The 26,390-nt window shown below is 44.5% G+C and overlaps 1 protein-coding gene across 1 annotated transcript in view; it reads left to right on the forward strand.

Annotated features, from left to right (window-relative positions):
• NKD1 (NKD inhibitor of WNT signaling pathway 1) overlaps positions 1-26,390 on the forward strand; it is a 268,072-nt gene that overhangs the window by 97,289 nt on the left and 144,393 nt on the right. Inside the window, exon 4 of the mRNA XM_082062625.1 lies at positions 5,442-5,612. The gene's annotated coding sequence lies outside the window, so the exon portion shown is untranslated. The remainder of the gene's footprint in view (positions 1-5,441; positions 5,613-26,390) is intronic.

Genomic DNA, 26,390 nt, shown 5'->3' on the forward strand with positions numbered 1-26,390 from the left:
TTTCTGTGAGATATTAAACTAACAAGAAGTGTTAAACTCACATGTCACACTTTGAAAGCCCGAGAGTTTAGGAGTGGGAAGCTCTCTGAATTCACAAGGAAGATGAAAAAGGAGAGAAACGGGAACAAGAGGGGAAGGACAAGGTGAGGCAGTTTTTCCTGCCCCTTTGTGGCCGAGGCAGAATAGAAACACTTGGCAGGTTTGGTTTTCTTTATACTCAAGTAAGATTTTTAAAAATGGGGGAAAATCATTAAAAGCTGCATGTTAAAGGTTTCTGAAGCTTTCCAAGAGCTCCTCTTCAACCAGTTATACTTTCCTGTACAGAAACCAACATGGCCTGTAGTCTCTTAAAAGTTTTCTCTAACGCATCGCCAGCTCCAAAGTGTAAATCTACAAGTATCTTTACAGTGTAAAGCTGATTCAGGAATAAGTGCAGTGCCCCAAGGGTTAGTACTGAGGCCTATATTATTCAATATATTCATCAGTGATTTGGATGAGGGAATAGAGTGACTGTCAGCAGGTTTCCTGATGACCCCAAGCTGGGAGGAGTGGGTGACACTGGAAGCTGTGCTGCCATCAGAGACCTGGACAGGCTGGAGAGCTGGGCGGGGAGAAATTTAATGACATAGAACAAGGGCAAGTGTAGAGTCTTGAATCTGGGCAGGAACAACCCCAGGTTCCAGTATAGGTTGGGGAATGACCTATTAGAGAGCAGCGTAGGGGAAAGGGACCTGGGGGTCCTGGGGACAGCAGGGTGACCATGAGCCAGCACTGGGCCCTTGTGGCCAGGAAGCCAATGGTACCTGGGGGGGGTTAGAAGGGGGTGGTCAGTAGGTCAGAGAGGTTCTCCTGCCCCTCTGCTCTGCCCTGGGGAGACCACACCTGGAATATTGTGTCCAGTTGTGGCCCCTCAGTTCCAGCAGGACAGGGAACTGCTGGAGAGAGTCCAGCGCAGCCACCAAGATGCTGCAGGGAGTGGAGCATCTCCCGTGTGAGGAAAGGCTGAGGGAGCTGGGGCTCTGGAGCTGGACAAGAGGAGACTGAGGGGGGACTCATTCCTGGGGATCAATATGGAAAGGGGGAGTGTCAGGAGGATGGAGCCAGGCTCTTCTGGTGAGAACCAGGGACAGGACAAGGGGCAATGGGTGCAAACTGGAACACAGGAGGTTCCACTGAAAGATGAGAAGCAACTTGTTGGGGGTGAGGGTGGCAGAGCCTGGCCCAGGCTGCCCAGGGGGGTTGTGGAGTCTCCTTCTGTGCAGACATTCCAACCCGCCTGGACACCTTCCTGTGTAACCTCATCTGGGTGTTCCTGCTCCATGGGGGGATTGCACTGGATGAGCTTTCCAGGGCCCTTCAACCCCTGACACTCCGGGATTCTGTGATAAGTAGCTGTGTACTACTTGGAACTTTTCATGTGTTATAAATACTAATTAATTTATCTTTGAGCAAGTTCCAAAACCATGTGAATACTGGACAGTAGAATGAATGTTGCTTGTGTATTGCTATCAGGTAGCTTAGATAGATATTTACTATTTGTTATTATTATATATGTCATCTTTTGGGTGTGTGCCTTAGAGAAGAGCACGAGGAGGTGTCTGTCCATACATGAGTGGGTGCTCTGAGATGTTCTACCATACCATGTTGCCTTCCCTAAGTATGGAATACTAATGATATGTGAAATAAATAAAATTATGACTTTATTTTCTGCTCTGTGGGCTTGCAGGGTGTATTTGAGTGACTTTTCTCAGGAACCACAAAGGCTAAACGCTTTCCTTCGTTTTTGTGATTCTTATGTTATTAACTGGCTCCAGATGTTGTGACTGTAAGATAATAAGTATTGGGAGAGTTGTAACCGTATTGTTCATGTAGCAACGTTGGGAAGAGCGATGTGAAGAGGCTGAGAGCTGCTCCTTCCCTGGCAGGCAACACTGACGGCAATTCCGTGTAGCTGAGAGAAGTCAAAAGTGGCCACCAAGGATAATGAAATATAGTTGGGGTTTTCTGTAAGATCACTGACTGCACAGCGGTCATCAGACTAAACGGGAGTAAATGGAAAGCAGGGGCATCTCACTTATTTTCGGCTTCAACGCCGTGTATAGAGGTGCTTTAAGGGAACCTTTACAGAATGCATCTTTGAGAGGCCAAAGTTGGCTGTGAAAGGGAGAAAATTGACTCTGGAGTAATTTACATGTGGATAAAATAGATTGAGACTTTGCATACTTTCTATGTGAGATCTGAGGTGTCTTATCTGTACAAAACCACGCCGTGCTGGTCTCGCGCTGGCAAGAGTGGGCTCTAGCAATGCCTGTGGATAGACCCACTTGTAGTGAAGCGCTTAAAGCACAGAGGTTAAAAAAGATGTCAGCAGAGTGATGGATTCTCCAGAAAACATTCCCTTTGAGAAAACACGTCATCGTGTACGTCATCGTGTATATTCTCCTCTATCAATTGTGCTGGTTTGTGGTTTAGAAAAACTGCACGGAAATGGGATATTAGGATGGGGTTTGCCTCCTTGGCTGTGAGAAATCCTGGCTTAGCAGCAAAACTCAAGGCAGCATGTGAAAAGTCTGAGGAAATCAACGTGTCAGGTCATGGCAGACACATGCTGTATTTGTGCGTTTAATGCTTCCTTTTGGACTGGGTTATTAACATGGCTGCGTTTTATCTGATTACCACGCGGATGTTAGAGAACATGCAGACTAACGCACATCGAGCTCTCCTTTTGTTGGAGTCTTTTGAAAAATAGCAGGGTATCAATTAATTCAACGCAAACTGCTGAAGTCAACTGTACTTCCAATGCAAATCCCTCCCGACGCTGGGGACGACAGTTGCTTTCACTGATGTGCAGGTGTGGCTGTGTTTCCAGAGATTGTACTACAGAATTGGAATGGATTAAAGTGTTATCAGATTGCGCTGGGGCTTAGATTTATTATTATTATTATTATTATTATTATTATTATTATTATTATTATTATTATTAATTATTGTTGTTGGTTTCTATTTGCCCCCAGGCCACTGTTGTGCTGCCCCGTAAGTTCCGCACTGTTTGTGCACCATGAAAACCACCCCGTGTTGTAGCTGAGGCTGCGCTGGCAGCACCTCAGTCCTGCTGGTGGAGTTTGGGGTGCGTTCAGCCGGGTCCCCGAGATGAAAGGGCCCCCCCGAACCAGCCACTCACCCATCAGACCCTCTTCATCAGACGGTCGCTAATGAGAACCACTACGGAACGTGTTTCCAGCTCTTCTCTGCGCTTGGCCAGCATCTAAACCAGCCTAATTGTCTGCATGTGTGTTGTTCTGCTGAAACGCTGTCAAGAAAACAGCCCATCTGGCTGGGTTTAAAAGGTAGGTCTGATCCTGGCAGCCACCTAACTCTAGTTTAAGCTGGAGGTTAAATTCCATTGATATTTTTGGTGTGTGTTGTACTACAATGCACAAAGAAAAAATCGGCCGCTTCATTCATCCGAGACCCCACTGGGTTAATGAAATGTTCTTCATATAAACAGCCCACTGGTGTGTTTTTTAGCTGAGTAATCAACGTAATAGTGTCATTTTGAGAATATAACCTGCAAAAAGTGAGCAGAGTTGACAATTAATACTTCTGTCGGTAAAATGATATCTGCCTATTTGTGTAATTAAAAAAAAAGTCTTTAATGCATTTGAAAGAGAAATGGTGTGGTTTGTTCACAGCACTTTTTAAACCTTTCACACCATTTGAAAAAAGGCTTATTTTGAATGTGCATTATATCATCAGTCAGTTTTCCTGTAGCAATAAGAAGGAAGTTCTTAAAATGAATATAGATTCACTTTATACACTGTCACAAATGAAAACCAGGACTTGTTCAGCCTACAGTAGCATCTGATTGCTAACGTATTTCTAAAGATAAGCTTTAACTTAAAAATAAAATCTGGGAGCTTTTATTTGGCATTGTCCAAAGTGAATACATGTAATAGAAATGTATTTAACTACAATTCAAACTTGATGCTAGCCAGGCTGGTTGTGTTTGCTTGATAGCTTAAGTGACATATTTTGTACTGTCTTGTTGCCCATATATTTCACATGCACTGAGGCTGGTTTTTCCCTACTGGGACTGAAGTTTTGGAGAGGAATAAAACAGTGTTTTCCTTGCTATTTACTTTAAAGAAGAAAGCTACATGGAGGCTCTGATGTTTTTGGTAGGCACATGTGGGAAAAACATGTGTAATTGTACGGCCGCTCCAGCGGATTGTTCAGCTGTATATTGTAAGGGGAATAATATGGAGTATGGAACAAACTCAAGTATGTGTGAAAGTCCCGTGGAGCCAAAGGTTTTTGTACGGAAATGCCCTCCTAACATACCTCGTGGGTAATTACACAGACTGTTGCATGCGTCTCTATAATGCGCACGTTTTGCTTTCAGTCTAGTCCAATCTGCTATATCCATGAGAACATACAGAGAAAAAATATATTGGTTGTTTGCCAGATGTCTTAAGATGACGAAGTGGCTAATAGAGTCCAAGTAGGTGGAACATCATATCTGGGTTGCATGGGGCTGTCGCAATGTGATGTGTGTGTCTAGTAGCCTTCAGTTATTCTCACTTCCATTACAAGCTGAAAATTCTTGGGATAAATTAAATACCCAAGAGGTGTTTGTCATATATACAGCTTTTTTAAATTTTTAAATATTTTGGTCTCTTGAATGTAGTTCATCAAACAGTCCCACAAAGGTACAACTCCTTGTTGAAGAGGACAGGAGGATGACCATGAGCCAGCACTGGGCCCTTGTGGCCAGGAAGCCAATGGTACCTGGGGTGGGTTAGAAGGGGGTGGTCAGTAGGTCAGAGAGGTTCTCCTGCCCCTCTGCTCTGCCCTGGGGAGACCACACCTGGAATATTGTGTCCAGTTGTGGCCCCTCAGTTCCAGCAGGACAGGGAACTGCTGGAGAGAGTCCAGCGCAGCCACCAAGATGCTGGAGGGAGTGGAGCATCTCCCGTGTGAGGAAAGGCTGAGGGAGCTGGGGCTCTGGAGCTGGACAAGAGGACACTGAGCGGGGACTCATTCCTGCGGATCAGTATGGAAAGGGGGAGTGTCAGGAGGATGGAGCCAGGCTCTTCTGGGTGACAACCAGGGACAGGACAAGGGGCAATGGGTGCAAACTGGAACACAGGAGGTTCCACTGAAAGATGAGAAGCAACTTGTTGGGGGTGAGGGTGGCAGAGCCTGGCCCAGGCTGCCCAGGGAGGTTGTGGAGTCTCCTTCTGTGCAGACATTCCAACCCGCCTGGACACCTTCCTGTGTAACCTCATCTGGGTGTTCCTGCTCCATGGGGGGATTGCACTGGATGAGCTTTCCAGGACCCTTCCAACCCCTGACATTCTGGGATTCCTTGAAGATGCTGCAGGAACGTGCCTTGTACTTTTGTAACCAGTTCTTTTTGGTTGTGTTTCTGTTTTTCGTAGATGGTGCGTCAATGCTTCAGGCGGCTCCTGTGAGCCTCAAAGGATGTGGAACCTCAGTGCACTGTAAAGCACCCATGGAGCATGGAGACACCCAGCACCCTGGGCCACCGGGGAGCAGCAGCACCAACCACCCGTTATGTTTCTGCCATCACTGAACTGCAAGAAGAAAAGGTAAGAGGAGACTAAACAGTGAGACAGAGTTGAAGAAGCAAGTTTCTGGACTTGTTTTTGTGCTGTGTAAATAGAAGGTGCAGCAGGTGCACTGTATCTGCTATGATATATTAATATAAATATAAATAAGACATGAAGCAATGTTGGTAAGTTAGCACATCACTCCAAGTATTCCATTAAAGTCGATGGAGGTTGGATAACCAGATATTATTGCTGCAGAGATGGCCGTGTAAAACAATGCCTGCCTTCTGTAGAGCGCTACCTTAGCAGCTTTTATTAGGAGCGATGTGTTTGCTGTGTTGTATGATGTGAGTCGCTCCTCTCTGCTGAAACGTTCTGTAATAGCTCTGTGAGTACTGCGATGCCCATTAATACTGGAATATCTGTGATCAGCAGCACTGAGGAAGACTTATTTCTGTTTTACCACTGGCCAAATCCTGCCTTAGGTCATTTAGTTGCAATGCTAAGAAGAGGAATGACGAGTCTTGACTGTATTAATTTCAAGAAGTTGTGTAAGTTGCTCCTGTGCATCCCTTTTCCTTATACAACTTGACTACAATGTAGAGGTTGCTACAAAGACTTGTCTAATTTATGGAGATTTGCAAGAACAACTTGAGACTCCAATTAGTGAGTCAATGAAATGAATAAACAGTAGTTCCTTACTGTGATTGCAGGAGACATAATACAGTTGAAAGTGGTTACTCACATTTTGAGGACTGCCTATCTAGTTCTTAATAGTGTCTAATATAGAAGAGGGCAAAGAAGCCCTGGATAATGATTTAGAGAAGTATTCTGATTTGGGCAGAAAAAAAATGGCAAAACAGCAACACTTTACACTTTGTTTCAAGTGTTTGCGTGCTTACGTCAGGTGGGTAAAATATTCAGAGAAGTAAATTCTGACTAATATAACTGAATTGACATGTATCACACCTGTAAAGGATTGATAGACACTTTGAAGGTAGGTCTAATCTGAAATACTGAGCGTATCTACAGATGTTCTAATTGTTTGTTCCCTCCATTAGGCTGGTGTGTGGGCCCCAGGGGTGTGAAATAGTGAAGTGATAAGTATTTTACTATTTAACACATTGCTTTAAGAACAGAAAGGTGGGTCAGTTTCAGTGGAAAATGATGTTTTTTGAGGTAAAATCCCATTTTTTCTGTGGATGGGGTTGATTTTGAAGAGCTAGCAGCTTAACTAAACTAAAATCATCTCCCAAAGGAACGCAGGAAATATTTGCAGCTAATCGTGCATTTTCTGAATGCTGCCAACTCTTCCCTTTGCAAAGGGTTTCTGAAGTTCAAAGGAAGAATTTGGCCACTTTGGGGGTGTGTATTGCTGCCCTTAGTGTTGCTGTTAGTGGGGAAGAGTGGGAAGAGCCATGAATACAAATTTGTTTGCGTTATTCAGTGTAAAGCCATCTGCTTTTTGCTGTAACATGAGAGACGTCCAACTAGAGCAAATAGAGACACCACCATCGCTGCCCTAACAAAGGTCTGGGATTTCCAAAGGGTATTGATTTCTTTTTAATACTTCAAAGAAACCAACCAGCCTTCTCCGTCCAACTTTAGGCTCGAGGTTTCTTTTAAGGCCAAGTTATGAAGTGCTGAAACACAGGGGTTTATCATAGAAGCCCCGGTGCAAGCTGAGCTCTGGCCATAGTACAATTTAAATTATTTATGCACAGCGCTGCGTTCAAACCATGTGCACATTTGTCCTTGTCAGTCAACAAGTGTTCTATTAATCAAACAGGAACCCTGGCGCGTTCATTACAAAAGTAAGAACATTGCATTTGGGATGGTATTTTTAGTGCTTTTGACAGACAGAGATTATTAAGCTGTCACTCCCTCTTTTCTGCCGACTCCCCTATCTTCCTCCCCTTCTTCTGCAATGCATTGTCATTTTATTATTAAGAGCACACTAATAGTTAAACGACAGGAACCCTAAACCCTGACTGGTTCACTGACATGACAGGTTATTTTTTCCCTCTATTCCCTGTCCAAGAACCCCCGCTGCTCCTCCCAGCATGCAGCGCTGGGTGACCCTTCACATCTGGCAGTGATTAATTGTCTTAGTGTCAGAGCCATCGCCTTCCTCCCTCTGATCCTCACTTACTTTGTTCTCCCTTTTAAAGCCAGTGTGCTGGAACCTTTTCTTCCCACTTTTAAATCTGCCCAGTATCCAGGATACTGTGTGTGTCTACTGCGATACAACTTGAAAGCGAGCGAAACAGTCAGTTATCTGGCCCTGAAAGTCTGGTCGTGGATTCAGAGGGCTTCTGTTCACCGGAGGGGTGTGCTTGAAAAACAGCGCTAACCAGAATGACACAGATCTTGTTGAGCTTGGTCCGGATCTCGGGTCCCTTCCGAGCAAACAATGCGATGATGGGAAACACCGTTTTGAGCGGGCGCGCGCAGTGTTGTGTGGAGGGCTGTTGGCTGGAGCTTATACGACGTTACACGGATTAAGAGCAGCAGTTGAGCCTTTGTGCTCCTCTGAGCCCAGCCTGGGCTTGGGCTCTGCTTGCTCAGCCCCTGCTGAGTTAAGCCTGGCCTGGGTTTGGGCCTGGGCTCCACTTGCTCAACCCCCACCAAGTTAGGTCCAGCCTGAGCCTGGGCCCTGCTCGCTCGGCCCCCACTGAGTTAGGCCTGGCCTGGGCCTGGGCCCTGCTTGCTCAGCCCCCACTGAGTTAGGCCAGGCTCCTGTGTGAGGCACGAGGCTTTAGAGCCCCCATCACCTGGGCTGGGAGCTCAAACACAGCTGGTGTTTGCGAGGGGGTTTTATGGCCTGAGCGATATCTAGTGAGTGCTCATACCCGCTTTAGATGCTTGTAGAATAAGGATACTGTATAATAAGGATACTGGTGGAAGAGGAGAAGACTGTACTACTAAGATAAATGTCAGAAGTCCTCATGCTGCTCTCAAACCTCAGTAGACTTCCCATGTGATTTTCAAGAATAATTTTAATCCCTGCCTCAGTTTCTCATCTTGGAAAATAAAGACAGTAACCGCTTTGAGGCATGGGAGGCTTAAAGTTTTCAGACACCTGTATTTTTCCTGTAGTAACATGAAGTAATGCGAGGCAGTGATTTCTATGTGCGTGTTAAAGCCCAGCTGCCAGGCGGGGGGAGCTGTGTGGAGGGGAGGGAGGAGGCCATGGTGTGCAGGAGGCTTTTGCAGATTGCTTGGAGTCAGGGTGCCTGGGATCTGTTCACAGTTGGGCAGCTTCAATGGGTAAATCACCAACTGCTCTAAACTTCCATTTCCTTGCATGCAAATCGAGGATGAGCGAATGGTCGTCTTTGAAAAAAAACCCATAACATTTGAAGATGAAAGGTAAAAATAAACAGTTGTTTTAAATCCTGGTTGAATAGCAGAATACATGCGCTGAACTTAAACCACTATTACATTTACATTTTAAGGCAAAATATCTGAAAGGCAGTTTCTCCTTCACTTACCTATTGAATGCTGAGTTCAGAGTCGCTGTCTCCCACGACACACACTCCTCACAAATAGATTTCTCCAGAGCAGTATTATATTCTAGCTCTCCGTGTATTTCAAACAACTGCAAGGCCATTTATTTTCTATTTCAAACCAAAACAGTAAAATGGAGTGCATGGCCCTTTCTGGTTGCTAAGCAACACTTGGTAAGGTGCATCCTGCATTTTGCTGTGCCATTTGGCGATTCACACAAGCTCCTGTTTGTTCATTTCCAGTCTAGTAACACTGGCTGCTATATTTCAAGTGCCAGTATAGATCAAAGTATTTCCTAGAAGGATAAACATGTGAACTGGCAGAGGGTGAGTGATTAGCATCACGCACAAGCCTTTTTAGTTTAAAGGACTTGGCACATCGGTGGTTGGCAAAGCTGTTGGGGTGATGCCGTCTCCACCTGGCAGATGTGCCGCCAGGGGTTTCTGCTGCCGCGCGGTCAGGACATCTCTGCTGACTTCATTCCAGCTTTGCATCCATAGAACTCATGGTATAATTTTATTAAACTGCTATTTTCTCTTCCTCTGCCCTTTACGAACACTTACAAACAAAGCGGAGTCTAACGTTTGACTATTAGTTGTCCCTGATAAACTCTAAGTGTGTGTCTGATAAAAGTTGTCTTTAACTAGGGAACACATTCCTCAGAACAAGGTAGGACACAGCTGGGTTTTGTTTGCTGCACTTTCAATCTTCTGATTAAAAATTGCAGGTGATCAGAATCCTTTTGTTAGCATGCAGTTTGGAGGGGAGGGTTGAAAAGAGGCTCGTTCGGGCAACGCTTTTAAAAATATTTAAGAAGGGCAATTAAAAAAGCTACATATAACACATATTTTTTTCCCCTTGTGTCTGTTTTGTTGTTCTGAGCTACTTGTGCATTTGTGGGGCATCTTTAATTTACAAAATGTGTTGGATCCTCAGCAGTACTGTATATACTGAGCTGAATGTCAGATACTGACAAACATATTCATTACAAGCACTACTGAATGAGGAATGCTGGGGTGCAGCACAAAGTTTGCCATGGGTGGCAACAATTTGGACTCAGTTACAATATTCCAAACCATATAGAAAAGCTGTTGTAGAATGCTGGTGGGCAGTTCCAAGAAGTGAACGCTTCCTATTGCAGCCGCTCAAATCAGCAGATTATCTGAATAATTCTTACAAAACCTTATTGGCTTAGTTGTGTGTCATTGTGAGTATGTTTTATAGAGTTTCTCTGGATGAAAATTTAGCGTCAGCAGTACTGGTGGAACTGTAAGTGCTAGAAGTGATTTGTGACTTGAAGAAGCAAGCATGGTGCTTTCTCGTTCCTACAGTCGTATTATAATGTGAATCTGGTAGTATGCCCAGCTCAGCCAGGGAATAAATCCGTTCATCCCTTCTTTTCCATGATCATATAATCTATCTCGGCCATGGCTGTGAAGAAGATGATGGAGAGGTAAGGCAGATTTGCCTCGTGTGAGCAGAAAGCAAAGCCAAGGGGCAGATTCCCCCCCTGCCAGCGGTGTGTACGGCTGGGGAGGCTCAGCCCTCTCCTTTCAGGGCAAATAATCAGTTTTGCGTTTTCTGTGGCTCATTCTCCTGCTGCTGTATTGGGTGATACTTTAACTCATCTAGAAATACATTAAAGAAGCTCTTTCTCACACGCTCACAGCAGGAATGCTCATAAGTCAAAAGATGGTATTTTAAAATTGATGTGTGCTGTCTCTAAATCATGGTCCCTGTTATTCATTTTACCTTTTCTTAGTACTGGCATCATAATACTGATTTCTACTGAACTGACTAGATCCATGAGCTTAGCCATGATGCTGAAGTAGTATGAAACAAGAACAGCACCTCAATAACTCTCTAAACGCCATGGTCCTTAAATCAATTTTAATTTCTAAATGGCTTAAATGTTGATTTGGGAGCTCAGCTGTCGCTTTTCAGAGTGGAGTATGGTTTTTGTGGAGTATGTCTCTGGTACTCGTGGCTAAAATTAAAATTAAATGGCAGGACAAAAGTATTCTTAAAAGATTTTGTGTTTGTAATGGTGTGAAGAAAGCTAACTTGTGTACTCTTGGCCCAGAATTATGCAACTATCTAACACTGATTATAAGCTTAAATGCCCATAATTTTAGTCCATCATTTGTTTCTGAGAGTGACACTGCAGTGTAACCACCACAAAGAGGCCGAGGGACAGGGCTCGTGGTGCTCCCTTGTGAAGTGACCCTGCTCTGTTCCTCAGGTGTTGGTGCTCAGCATTGTCTCTCTGGGTGTGCATCTGTGTTCTCTGGGGAAACAGCGAATTTGGGCTCCTAATGTTTGCTGCTGCAGCCTGCACCTCGACTGCATACCTGAACAGGCCTTAAGCAGATGGCAAGATGACAGGATCTTAGAATCACAGAATATCCTGAGCTGGAAGGACCCACAAGGGACATCGAGTCCAACTGCTGTCCCTGCACAGGACACCCCACAGGTCACCCCGTGTGTCTGAGCACGTTGTCCAGTCTCTCCTTGAACACTGTCATGTTGGGCCGTGACCCCTCCCTGGGGAGCCTGTTCAGTGTCCAGCACCTCTGGGGGAAGAACCTTTTCCTCATGTCCCACTGCCCCTCCCTGGCACATCTGCTGCCGTTCCCTGGGCTCTGTCACTGTCACAGAGCAGAGCTCACCCTGCCCCTCCTGCTCCTGCTGAGGAACCTGCAGCCCATGAGCTCTGCGCTCAGTCTGCTCTGCTCCAGCTGAGCAAACCCAGGGGCTCAGCCGCTCCTCATGCACCTTCCCCTCCAAACCTTCCCCAACTTTGCACACACCTGTTAGTGTCAGGCGATGGTTTCCATATCCGATACCCACCAGAGAGGGGCCAGCAAGCTGGACATGGTGGGAGCAGCTGCAGTGGTTCCTGCCCTACTCAGGTGGGGGGACATGACAGGAGGGATCAGTAGGTCCCTGCAGAACAGGACCCATCACGACATGCAGCTGCAAACGGAACAGGAACTAGTTTGCACCAGGGGAGGGTCAGATGGGATTTTGGGAGCAATTTCTCCCCCAAAGGGCTGTGGGGCATTGGAACAGGCTGCCCAGGGCAGTGCTGGAGTCACCATCCCTGGAGGGTTGGACAGACGGACATGAGGTTCTCAGGACATGGGGCAGTGCCAGGGCTGGGTTGTGGTTGGACTCAGTGATCTTGAGGGTCTCTTCCAACTAAAATGATTCTGCGGTTCTATGATTCTGTCCCTGTGCCAAAAGCACTAAGGCATGGCCGGTCCTGGCAGGCAGGACTGGGGACATTGGCCGTAGGGCCACCAGCAATGGTGCTGACAGGTTGTCATTTTAACTGGTGTTGTGTAAATCAAACAGGGGAGCAGTGAAATTAAAGCGTGAGAAGGTGATGCCTTCAGGTAACGCCAAGCCACTGTGTTTGAAAGAAATAGGGAATTTATTTCCTTATTTCTTTCCGTGGGAGATGGAAGTAACGGCTCAGAAACAAACCTAATTATTGCCTTCCCCATGGAGACACAGTGACAGCTCCTGAACGGAGCGGGGCTGGGGCCGCACTGCCCAACAGGGACTGCGCACATCCCTTCTGAGGGAAAACCAGCCTGTTTTACACCCACGGCGAGTAAGTGACTCTTTTGACAGGGCTTGCAACAATGAAGAATTGCTCAGAATGGAACAGTTTTCAAATCTGCCATCAGAAATGAAGTATCTTTGATATTCCATCAAATACCAATTCTGATATTTCATCATAAAATCTCATGTGGAATGAAGCACATAAATGGAAAAATACTTCATGTTGTTGATTTAGTGTCTGTAGTAGCTTTGAAAGAAAATCTCACTCAAAAATTAAAATACTTTGCTAAGCTTAATCTATCCATTAGATACTGTTAACTATTGCAATTAATGAAGTTTTTGAGGCATAACGAAAGGATGGAAGTTCTAGATTAAGGCTACATCAATGATATTGTAAATTGAAATATTTTAAATTAAAATGCAGCTTTAGGTTTGTAAAAAAAAAAATAAAAATAAAAAATGCAAATATCTTCTCACTTAAATCATACTGGTTGCTTTAAGAAAGAAATTTGAACATTCAGCCCAAATGTTCCAGCTCTTGTTTGGTGATTTGGAAAGCATTTCAGGTGCGGAGCGGTGCTGGTGGCGATAGTGCCGGACATGCCGTGATTACCCCAACTCAGGAGCGTTTTTGAGATTTAATCTTTCTCTGGAGCCAGGATAAAAGCCAATCTAAATATTATTCACATGTAAGATCTCCTAGAAATTTGGACTCAGCCTATTGAGACATTCCAGTTTTATTTTAAGACTTTCAATGTTATAAATTCAGTTTAATCTACTTTTTTGAAAATCTGAATGAAAAAGGGAACATTCTCCTTTGCATATATGTGTGTGGTTTGGGTTTTTTTTAATTTCAATACCTCTGTTCCATTTTTGCTCTTTGTTTGAATGGAGTTTTTCTTTAAGCTTTTGAATTTTTCATGAACTGGCATTTTCAGATGAAAATGCATTGTGAAAACATTCCTGTTTAAACCCTGTGTGTTTCAAATATAATTATCAGTAGTTTGGTTGCATTTGGAATTAGATCTCAAACTCATGTGGGCATCGAAATACGGTTTATATAAACATCCTTTCGTCTGCCCAGTTTTATAATAGATAGTTTACAAAATGTTTTTTGTAAAAGTAACAGACAGCAAAGATAAAATCACAGCGGAGGAAAAATAATTGAGACAAAGAAGGAGATGGTTATCTTTCCTATGGATTTTTACTGTTGGCTGCTTTTCATTGCCTTGCTATGTGTTTGCATTAATGCCAGAAAACTAGTATATGGCCAGGTAATTCACAGGGACTGACTCCTGCCCCTCTGCTCTGCCCTGGGGAGACCACACCTGGAATATTGTGTCCAGCTGTGGCCCCTCAGTTCCAGCAGGACAGGGAACTGCTGCAGAGAGTCCAGCGCAGCCACCAAGATGCTGCAGGGAGTGGAGCATCTCCCGTGTGAGGAAAGGCTGAGGGAGCTGGGGCTCTGGAGCTGGACAAGAGGACACTGAGGGGGGACTCATTCCTGGGGATCAATATGGAAAGGGGGAGTGTCAGGAGGATGGAGCCAGGCTCTTCTGGTGACAACCAGGGACAGGACAAGGGGCAATGGGTGCAAACTGGAACACAGGAGGTTCCACTTAAGTGTGAGAAGAAACTTGTTGGGGGTGAGGGTGGCAGAGCCTGGCCCAGGCTGCCCAGGGAGGTTGTGGAGTCTCCTTCTGTGCAGACATTCCAACCCGCCTGGACACCTTCCTGTGTAACCTCATCTGGGTGTTCCTGCTCCATGGGGGGATTGCACTGGATGAGCTTTCCAGGGCCCTTCCAACCCCTGACATCCTGGGATTCTGTGATTCTGTGAAGTGATGATCCTTCTGTGAAGCTTGATGCGTACTGAAGTTGGTCTGACTTTGGTCTTTGCTGCACTGCACAGGTAACTTTCTGAAGTCACATTCTGATCCCGTTTACACTAAAATAAATAGAATTGGCTTCAGAGGAGCTACTCCAGCTATGAATTGTTTAATAGAAGAACAGGGTCTAAATACTTTATCATCTTCATTCTTGGCGTCCCCTGGCAGGAGAGCAGTCGGGGGTGGTAGTTGTGTAACACCGAGGTGGGTTTGCAGTGACCGTTTTCAGTCCTTCACGTTTGATTTCAGCCTGTACCCAGCACATTCACTTCAATGGAGACTCAATAAGGGTGTGTGATCTTAGTGAGAAACGCTGTAGTGTGGGCCCCCTTGATGTGCTCAGAAATCGTCATGATTCACATCCAAATAGAGGGTTTGTGTGATGTTCCCCCCATAACCTCGCCAGCAAGGGAAGGAAAGCGTCTCTCCCTTGGCCAGAGTCCCCGGAGCGCTCGGAGCTGTTGGCTGCGCTCGTGTGTTTATGGATTCAAACAACTCCGTCACCAGTGTTGTCACCAGGTACCTGGGCTCTAGCCACAATAACTACATTTCCAAATGTCTGAGTGTGGTTTGTGCTCAGGAACGTGCTCTCAACTGTATTATACAGTTACTATAAACAGTAAGATATCATGTTAATTATTTTTTATGATTGACTCCCTAACTTTCCTAGGCAAGGATGAAATACACGTGGCATTACTTCCAGACTTCTCGTGTTTTCTGTGTTTCACTGCTATAGAGATGCCTTTCTGCTTGTTTTCTTTTTCTCAAGATACAGAGCAGAGAGCCACAGTAGAGAGGCTGCTGGAGTTAGGACAGAATGTGCATCTGGCATTTTGAAAACGTTGTTTGGCCTCCTGGAAAGAACCAGCACCATTTTTCATCTGGAAAGTATTCAAACGGTATTTGCTGGGAAGGAGAGTTATAGCTGTGTAATGCAATTATGCAGACAAAGGTTGTGGAGACACTGTCCATAGTGAGGTTACGGTATGTGGGGAGAAAGCACGAAGAGAAAAAAAATAGTGATTAACTGTTTTGTTGCAAAGGGAACAAAATGTTTCTTTGTATGGTTTTGGATTAATAACAATGTCCAAAAAGATACAAGTTTGAGGGAAAAATGGCCTACTCCATAGGGAAAGGGAGAAAGTTACATTTTTGTGTACCATTGGAAGGATCACACAGTGCCTGTCAGACTGACTGGTAAGTCAATGAAAACTCCTGTTTTTGATTTCCACAGACATTGGCTCAACCCAAATCTGCAGAATGGGTTCTGAGAGGGTCAAAGGCACCAACAGTCTCTTGTCCAGGCTGATGGAAAGCGGCAGAGTAGAAAGAGTGAAACATCCCAGTGTGGCAACAGGGGAAAGAACCTGCTTGCTCCAGCATCCTGGGGTGGGTTAGAAGGGGGTGGTCAGTAGGTCAGAGAGGTTCTCCTGCCCCTCTGCTCTGCCCTGGGGAGACCACACCTGGAATCTTGTGTCCAGCTGTGGCCCCTCAGTTCCAGCAGGACAGGGAACTGCTGCAGAGAGTCCAGCGCAGCCACCAAGATGCTGCAGGGAGTGGAGCATCTCCCGTGTGAGGAAAGGCTGAGGGAGCTGGGGCTCTGGAGCTGGACAAGAGGAGACTGAGGGGGGACTCATTGCTGGGGATCAAGATGGAAAGGGGGAGTGTCAGGAGGATGGAGCCAGGCTCTTCTGGTGACAACCAGTGACAGGACAAGGGGCAATGGGTGCAAACTGGAACACAGGAGGTTCCACTGAAAGATGAGAAGCAACTTGTTGGGGGTGAGGGTGGCAGAGCCTGGCCCAGGCTGCCCAGGGGGGTTGTGGAGTCTCCTTCTGTGCAGACATTCCAACCCGCCTGGACACCTTCCTGTGTAACCTCATCTGGGTGTTCCTGCTCCATGGGGGGATTGCACTGGATGAGCTTTCCAGGGCCCTTCCAACTCCTGACATCCTGGGATTCTGTGATATTGGTCATTAGGATTTCCCATACGAGACCAGTTTTTGGCCTAAGGGATTCTGGTGGAAGTGTATAGAAATAAACAAAACCAATTTACATTTCAAGTAGGTGTTTTGAGTAAGTACTGTGAAGCAGAGAAAAGAGCAGATGTTTAGAGTATTTTATTCCTTGGCTATAACTCTGTTTTGCAAATCTCGCTGAGAAATGTTTGGCCACTCATGTTTTCTTTAAGTATGATGAAAGCTCTGATTATTCACCTCTGAGCAGGCAGTAGAATTTCTCAGTATCTCTCTGGACTTGTGTTACCGTAACAGCTCAGCTCCAGTGTGGTTATCCAGGGAGATAACGTGTCGAGAGGAAGAGTCACTGGGTGACCAGACTCGGGTGACCAGGGAACCGACCCGTTGCAGATGCGCTAATCCCTGTGCCTGCTGGGACCGTCCCGGTGACCGCTGGCCCTGAAAACTTGTTCTGCAAACAGACCCGAGCGCCGTGTGTCAGTTCTGCCTCTGATAACTCCCCTCCTCTGCACGTTGTCTTCTTTTCCGTCAGGGATCGCTTCGAAGCTTGCGAAATGCAGGAAAGGGACCTCCATTCCATTCACATAAGATCAACTTTTTGGGAGCGTCAAAGGAGAAAGACAGGAGAGAAAAAGGGGGAGCCCATTAAGAATAAGGTGGTGTCAGGCTGCTTTAAGTGCTGTTGTTCAAACAGTGCATCCTTGTTAGAAAGGTGCAATTTTTGGATGTATCCCTCACCTAGACTGTGTGCAGCACTGTAGCATTTCCAGAAGTGAGTAGCGGGGAGGGGTTTTTATCATTACATCGCACAATGTAAGATGAAATTTGGTTTTTTAAATCCCGAAGTCTTTGCATAAAAGGCATTATTTCTGCGTGGTTATTTCTATGACCTCATTATAAGCTTTTTTAAAAAAGCCAGCACGTTTTTCTTCTTCATTTTTGGCGGGAAAAAAATTGCTTCCAGGGTGAGGTTTGGCGTGCCAGCTTTCTGGCCAGAGCAAATCTTTAAAGCTGTATCATAAACCTCTGAAAATAGGAGTTTAGAATAGAAACGCAGACATACAGTTAATTATATCGTCATGAATGGCGCCACTCTAATTAGCTAACTTCTCTATGATGCCAAGTTTTAAAGTATTTTACTTTTATGGCACTGGATGTCAAAAGCTATATATGTTAGTTTCTTTGATATTTTTCTTTTATTGTCTCACTGACCTGGCTCGCCAGGTTAGGAAAATGGCTTGCAGGTTTTTCCTGGGCTCTGAAGAAGCTTTGCAGGCTCGATGGCTGGCAGGGTGTCAGACTGCTCTGGACAACCTGGGGCGCATGGTTCCCATTGAAGGGCTTATCCTGAGATCACGGGCAATCTCAGCTGGACGGGAATGTGCTGACATTGGGGTATTATATACACACGTTCAAGGTGACAGTTTTAGAGAAAGATAAAATACAAAGGGAAAAGTAAAGGGACATCACCTGTTTTATGAATACAATATTTCCTACAGGTTCAAAAACAGAGAAAGGTGCTAACAAGAGAGATTTTGGGGATGAGAAAAGCTCCTCCCTCAAGTTTCTGTTTCCAAGTGACTGTAGCCCTTTTGCAGCTCGTTGCTTTTTAGGTGTTTGATGGCACACACGGGGATCACTGTTTCTCCCATCACTGAATTCCAGTTTCTCCTGGAGATGTGACCAGGGCTGTCATTTAGGTTGCAAATTAAAGATGAGTGTATTGTTCAGTTAAAGAACCAAGAGAACACGTGAATTAACCACACGCGCTCAAATATTATTTGAATTGATAGTGTTAGCTTAATAAACATAGAAAACAGTCTTATAATTTGAATCTCTGGGTGAGGTTTGTGCCTCTTTCTTACAATGATAACTCAGAATTTTTTTTACAGAGTGAATTTAAAACTTGCTTTTATAAAAGAATACTCATGTGCCTATAATACTATCCTTAAGTTACTCATCCTTATTATTTAACATGTTCATATTTATATGTGTATACGTCAAAATTATTATTACTATTCAGATGGTCGATATGGGCTTTCTCAGTTGTAATTGGTAGGGATGTGAAGGTTCGGTTCAGAGTGCAGCCGCAGGGTGTTGCTGCCCTGGACGGGTGTCCTGCCCTGTGGATGGGACAGGTGACGTGTTCAGGCCATCCTGCTTCTGGCTTTTTGTGTGAGACTGTGAACCAGGACTGTTCCAGAAGTGTTTGGGCAAGCAGACGTTAACACTCTTTACAATCTGATAGCCCTGAGCTATAATGTCAGATTGGCTATTTTCTTCAGATCTAATTCTCTCTCTTCCAATGGTAATTTTTGAAGTATTTTGTTATGCAGCGATCAATGACATATTGGGAATTAGCGTGGATGGTGCTGAACTTTTGGGGCAAGGTCTTCTTTCTCATGGCTGTGTGCTCACCACCTTGCCATAGTAACTCTTGGCTTCATGATCACTTTGGGTTCTATGCTATTTACTGGCTACAAGGAGTTCCATTTGCACCCTTTCCCTGTGCAGAGCTGATGATGCAAACTGGTACGTGGGCTCAGGTCCCACACACGTTCCTTTTCTCACCTTGGATCCGTGGGTGGGGAATCCAGCCGATTGCAGGAGAGCTGCCCGAGAGCAAGGAAGAAGGGGCCGGCCACCCAGCGACCAACAGGGATTTCTCCTCAGACAGGGCTTGTCAAACCGGTGGCTACCGGCCAGTGTGATGGAATTAACGAGGGGACACGGTAGCCAGCACTGACAAGCTGGGATAAATTCAAAGAGCGGCAGTGCCACATCCAATTACTCTATTTTGTTGTTGTTCCCTGGGGATGGGGACGCTCTGACAACCTCCGGGAGAGCAAACAGGAAATCCTAGGAGTAGAAAAAGCAACTATGAGTAAAGCTCATGCTGATATCCTTTAAAAAACCCCGAACCCTGATGCTGAAAAAGGCATGCCTTTCTTTTCTGTCCCTGACTTTGCTACAAAGTTTGCACTTTGTTGCCTGGCAGGGAACATTAAAATAAATTGCTTTCAAATGAAAAGAGAAAGAAATGTTAAGAAAAGATTTTTTCTATCTGTGCTTAATTTTATTGTTCTGTTGGAAGTGACGCTTTTAAGGCTTTAACAAAAAGCATATTTGGATCTAAACTTCTTGTATAAACCAAATTGGACTATCAAGATTCCTAGGACTGCTTTAATAAAATGAAACCTAAGGCATCTTTTTTTTTTTTTCCATTCCAAATAAGGGCATTTACTAGTAAAGGAAGTAGAGAATTAATCCAAAGAGTGCAAAAAAACATATTGATGTCAATGATATTTTACTCTGAGGAGTACTTCACTCAACCTTCGATTCCAACACACGCGAGCGAAATAAGGGCCTGGAGGGATGATTCATGTGGAATGATTTAATCCTGCTCAGCAGAGCGCTGCTTTGAGCTGGGAAAAGTGCTTCCCGTGGGCTGGTGGGCAATGGCATACCCAGTACAAAGGCAGGTGGCATTGGCAACGCCTCGGCGTGACAAAGGGCCGTGGTGTCCCCCTCGCCGAGGGAAAGCAGAGGGATAATTGTGTCCTCGGGATTTGCCTTTTCCACACTTATCTTGTAAGCACATGGACTGTTTGCTTTGGCTCCGTTTCCTATACGTTCTCTCAGTCGTGCTGCTCCGCATTGTGTGCCAAAGAGGTTCCGTTCCACATGGAGAGAAATCAAAGATGAACGAGAATGATCTGAATTATTTTAGAAGGGAAACAGCTATTAATTTCTTTAAAAAGTGATTGTGTGGGTAAACCGTTTCAGACTTTTTCTTCTACTACATTCAAAGCCAGATCAGCCCATCAAACTCTTAAACTCCTTGAAGATAAAGTAAATTAGATCTACTCAAATTCTGCCAAGTGACTAGATTAGAATCATGACTTTTTCTTATATTTACATCCCAGAAAGCACGTGGAGCTATCAGGAGAAAAACCAGAGTTGGCTGTAGTTGCAACAGTGGAAGATATAAATTTTTTTTCATATATATTCCCATATGTAAAGAAACGCCTTTTGTACTCATTGCATCTTCGCAGTCATTGCCTACTTCCATGGGCAAGTGTGTGTTTGCTGTGTTGCTCCTGGGGAATCGTTGGATCCTCTCTAGGGAATTGTATGACATCTAGTAGGTTTTTTCCAGCTCTAATATCGTTGAAACTTTGGGTTGGGTGCTGTCTTTTTCCAGTCACGTTTGCTTAGTGCTTATTTGGATTGAAGTGGAACCGCGTTGTTGTGCGGCGCTGCACCGTACGTGGTGCACACACCCAACAGAACTGGAACTCCTCAAGCACAAGGGAAGGTAAGAGGAGAAGAAGAAAGCATATGTAACAGAAAACAACATTCTCTGGCAAACAATAATGAATATTTTACTCAGTTTGGTTTGAGACACAGATTGTAGGATGCTGTTAGAGTTAGAATGTAGGCTTCTTTCAGTGTCTTGGCTCCACAATAAGATCCCGAAAAAGGAATTTCCTTAATCCTTGATACAAACTTATCAGTCAAGATTTTCACAGTCTGTAGATTTTTGCAATAGAGAGTTCATGTAGTCAAATGATAGAGTTGACTTTGTTCTCACCATCTCACTCCTGTGTAACTGTATTAACATCACTGCTCTTCATCTTTTATTTAGCTTTTAATATCCCAGGACAATATTATAAAATCCTCATGGAGAGAAATGTAAAAAGTTATGGCTTCAATTAACCAAACGCTTAAGCAAGTGCTTAATTTAAAGCATATGGATAATCCAAATTTGCTTCAGTCATTGGCTTCTGGACCAGAGCCAGCACATTTGGAATGCATCCTGCATATTTATTCTACCATATACATGATTCCCTCACATGTGTGTGAAGTTGTTTGTAATTAAATTTGTCAATTACAGTAACTGGGTTGAAATTTAACCTGAGAAAAATTTGCAGCGAGCGCCACTCCTGCAGTAAAGGTGACATCCAAAGACAGAGAAAGCTTTCATTTAAAGACGAACAAAACAAATAAACCCCCTTGCATTTGAGGCAAAATATCTATTTTTTTTTTTTTTTCCTTTCTTGAGAAGTAGTAAAAAAACCCTCAAATTGGTTTGATTTTTAAACTAAGGAAAAATGATCAGATCTGCTGCTTTTGATGTTCTCCAGATGTTTCTTCTGATGCTTCAGTGTACTGGAAACACCTGGAGAAGTTGCAGCCAGTTTTCTCATTGAATTCCTCAATAACTTTGAGTCTTCAGATACTACTCCGAATAGCTGCTGTGGAAAAGCTCCCGTCTTAGCAGTTCATCTGCAAAATATTTCTTCTTCTGAGATTTGATATTGATTGTTTGCAGAATTGAGATAAAGTACTGGTGTTCCAGAGTCTCCCTTTGCACCTGTCCTCCCCGGGGAGATCTTCTGAAGAATTTAAGGGATGTGCTGGTCACTGAATGACTCTGTGTGTGCATAGGTACATATTCATATATATTTTATATATATATGACAGGGAGAGAGGAAGAGAATTCTCATTCCATTGGTAACAACTGGCTGGTAGTAAATAGCAAATAAAATGCACTAGAAAGAAAAGCCGATGTTTCTAAATGGACTCTTAAAGAAGGTGTAATCTCCATCAGTTGCTATTCTGCTATGTCATTGTCTTTATACATTGTTTTACAGAACAAACACAATCTATTACTATTCTTTGGCAGAAAAGTTGCGTGGGCCTGACTGGTAAAGTCCATCCTTTGCCATCAACAGGAAGGACTGATGTCTTTGTATTAGTATTCATATTATTCCTTGTTGAGGGTGAAGGGCTTCCAGGATGGCTGGAGTGACCCTACAAAATGTTTGATGTGCTGCTCTAGGAAGCAGAAATTTCCTTTGGTTCCCTCAGATGGGAACTTAGACTCTTTGTTCCCCAGTCCTCTGATTCCTGCACTGTTCTCTTCAAAAGAAATCTCAGCTTTTTGGTGTTATTTTTAAAGCAGGAAGAAACGGTTTTTTCTTTGTTTTTAAGTCTATCACTGAAGGCAAAACTTGAAAGAACTTTTTAGCATAAATATAAAAACGCGAGCATCTGTTTTGCCATCGCTGGTGAGCGGTTGGATGTGTCAGAGGAAGCTCCATTCCAGCTGCCACCCACACCCAGTAGCCACCAGTAAGCACCAGTGCCATTGGGGGACTGGATATTGCTGGGGCACACCAAGGAGTGGAAACTGCCTCCTGGAAACTCTTTATAAAGTGCTTTTAAAAGAGACACTCAGATAAAAATCTTTGATATTTGTTCAAGGTTGCAGATTATTAATATCTTCTAGTTTACAAGGGCCAGATCCAAGTCAACCAAAGCCTGAGCACCGATGAGATTTTTCTGTGTTCCCATCTTAACTTCCATTTGGGTGGGATGTGGCCCAAATTTGGAAGTGATGCTGAATTTTACGTCCTCTCTATGGTTCCTCTGGGGATTTAATTCCTGAAAGTAAGACCATAAGGTCTGTTTGAAGAGGTTTCAAGAAAAAAAGACATCAATATGCTGAATATTGCTGAAATTAAGGACAGAATGCCTTACCTGTGACACTACTGGAGGCCACAGGTCTGTGTGGAGACTCAAGTCATCTCCCAGTCCTTCACCAAATTCCTAACCAGACATGTCAGGATTCTAGAATGACAGCAAGTGACAGAGCTGACAGACCTTGGCATCTCTCAGGGGTAGATGGCACCTGTGTGAGTTTCAAAAGGAACTAATAACTAACAACAGGAAGCATTACTGTGGTCGCAATTACACTTCCCTGCAGTAGCGTCACTATTTGGGATGACTTTAATATGACGTCCTACATTTTGACCACTTGCTTTCCTCCTCCTGTTCTCCCTCAGAAGATCTAAAGGGCACAGGAAAAATTACGCGGAGTTGTTAGTTCTGCTTTCATCTTCAGAGACATCTGGTTTCTTGAATCCATGTTTTTTTTTCTCAAGACAGTCAATAGAGAGCATGAAATTAATGGAAGAATCAGGACTCCTGAACAACTTGCTGCTGTTCTTTTTCTTTTTAATAATCCAATGTTCTGTTTCCTTTTTTCTTCTCCATGCAAAAGTATTGAGGGCCATAGATGATCTTTATTTACCCCCTGATCACTGAATAAGAGAGTTAACTCAGATCCTGCTCAGCAAGTCGAAGTCTGAAATCTCAGCACTAATTACAACTTTTCATTTGATGATTATGAATGCTTAACCTTGTCAGCTCAGCTTTGAGTGCTTCAGCTCAAGTCTGCAAGTCAAGACTCCTGTATTTAAGTGTTCTGAAGGAGGAAACATCAGTTTTCACAATGTGGTGACAGATAATCATTATACGCGTTTCAGCTGAACAATAATAACCTCTCTTGCGTATCTGCACAGCCAGTGTGGAAGTACGGAGTGGAAAGATATAACACAACAAGTCTTTTGTTGAACCAGGAGTTACCTTTTGTTCTTGTTGTTAGACTCCAAGGTAATGATGACTCCCAATTAGCATGAACCAGTGTAATGCTAAATGAACGGTGGGAAAACAGAGGGATGGGGGCAGCACAACTATAAACCTTGAACAAAGATTTGCATTGCATTCACCCAACCAAGCTCATTTTTTATCTCACAACCTTTGTTTCCTGAGGCCACCTTGCTATCTGGAGTAAGCGCTGAGTTACCACCAGTGTCATCTTTCTACTCATCCACTTGCAAACTGTGGACCCACTCGAAAGGGTCGTCCCTGGCGAATTTGTTGACGTGCATTCCTGATTAACTGCTGAAGAATGATGATCCTCTGGGCATACAGTTTGGTGGGTGGCTTTCAAATGGCTTTTGCACTGATTTAAAGCGTGACCTTTGGCTAAGACTTCGCTGCTTGCTCCGAAATCCGTGTTGGCAAACAGAGCGCAGAGAAACCTGGACACTGGCAGGCAGCAGGGATGCAGAGAGGATCGGATCGGCAAAGCAGGTGCTTTATGAGAAGTGTTTCATCTACACAAGTGGAAGATGTGACCTTTGTTCTTTCAGGAGACATTGTTTTACTAGAGATAAGATACCGCATTTCAAAGAGCTCAAGTACTTAGAAACCAACGGTGAAACAGAAAACTAGTCTGGCTGGTCCCGTGTGCTGAGCGGGCCTGGCTGCGTGGGGAGCGCAGGTCTGCGTGGCCTGGGATTGGCGTGACCCTGCTAGATGTGTGACCCTAGAACTTTAATGGATTTTCATGCAAATTCCCTTAAAACACCATCCTTGAAGCTTTTAAGAAGTTACTTTCATGCATGACTTAAAAGAATTATGATTTGTAGGAGAAAATATATTAGGTTTTTTTGTTTCTTCCCTGGCAATTTCCTTAGAGGCAAAAGCCCAACCTTCCAGGTCTAGGAATAGAAAAAAGTGTTGCTTGAAGTTACAGTAAAGTATCTTTACTTACTCACGCGTCTGTCCTACCTGGCTCACATGCTTTCATAATTAGGCATTATACCACAGCAGTGTCATTTCTCTTAGGCAAAGTGTTGAGATTCTCATAGGTGAGAACCAGTGCAGTGCTGATTTCTGGAAGGGTCAGACCTGGGTGACTGGTGTCCTGCTGGGTGCAAATATTGAATTATTTGTGTACTTACAGAAGTAGGGGTTTTTTTCTCCTTAACCAAAGTAGCAATATAAAGATTCTCTACCTGCTTTTGTCTTTTGAAGGCTGCGTATCTCTCTCAGTGGTAGCTGGTGCTGAGGGTGGGAGGTGATGAGGGAAAGAGAGGGGATCAAGGAAACACCTGACAAATTTCATTGGCAGGACAAGGGGCAATGGGTGCAAACTGGAACACAGGAGGTTCCACTGAAAGATGAGAAGAAACTTGTTGGGGGTGAGGGTGGCAGAGCCTGGCCCAGGCTGCCCAGGGAGGTTGTGGAGTCTCCTTCTGTGCAGACATTCCAACCCGCCTGGACACCTTCCTGTGTAACCTCATCTGGGTGTTCCTGCTCCATGGGGGGATTGCACTGGATGAGCTTTCCAGGGCCCTTACAACCCCTGACATCCTGGGATTCTGTGATTCCCCTGTGAAGTGCAGACATGAGGTAAGAGTTTGACCTTGCTGGCTACATTCTTAAATCCTTTCTATAAAAACATCCCGTTTGCTGGAGAGGAGCCTCCTAGAGCCACATCCCAGCCTGCTGCTGGAACCACGTTACAGCGCAGAACCAGCAATACCAGGAGGTCGTCACAGAATTTCCGAGGATGCTCTGGACCCAGCACCTCAGAACCGTCTCTGTGTGTGAACTGCAGGTTTGACCAAGGCGCAATGAGGGAACGGGGGAGAAAACAATTACTCAGAGCTACCCAAGGTGTTAACGAATGGAAGGGAAAATGCAGTTGGATGATTTTTATTTCAATACCGTTCAGGTCGTGCTGCGGCTGCTCCGCTCGGTGAGCGGCAGGACGGGAGTGTCGGCGTTCTGGCGCTGGGTGCTCGCAGCTGGCCAGAGCTGTGATCTCTTACCTCTTGATCTTTTCTTAATCCTCCAAGCGTACGCGTAGAAGCAACAGCTTTCCGTGCCAAAGCGTAACTGCTGATGTTTGCCAAGCCCGATTTTCCAGCTCTAATAGTTCTGGTACAGTTAAGCTGCGTGTTTGACAGCGTATGGCTTTATCATCTGGGAAGGAGCATTATATTTGGAATCCAAGGGGAACAAAGTAGAATTCAGTACTTTCTAAAGGAAAAACGAGAGTTTGTTGTTTAGGTCAAGTACACCAAGCTACTATAAATTAAAGGAGAGACTTGTGTAATAAATGGTCTTGAAGATCATTTAAATCTAATGTTATACTCTAACAAATTTATGAGCAACAGTTATGCGGCAACATCATCTCATCAGAGATGCGGTCTATAATTAGAAATCTC

Source organism: Streptopelia decaocto (genome assembly GCF_964273445.1).
Source record: "Streptopelia decaocto genome assembly, chromosome: 11".
Lineage (NCBI taxonomy): Eukaryota > Metazoa > Chordata > Aves > Columbiformes > Columbidae > Streptopelia > Streptopelia decaocto.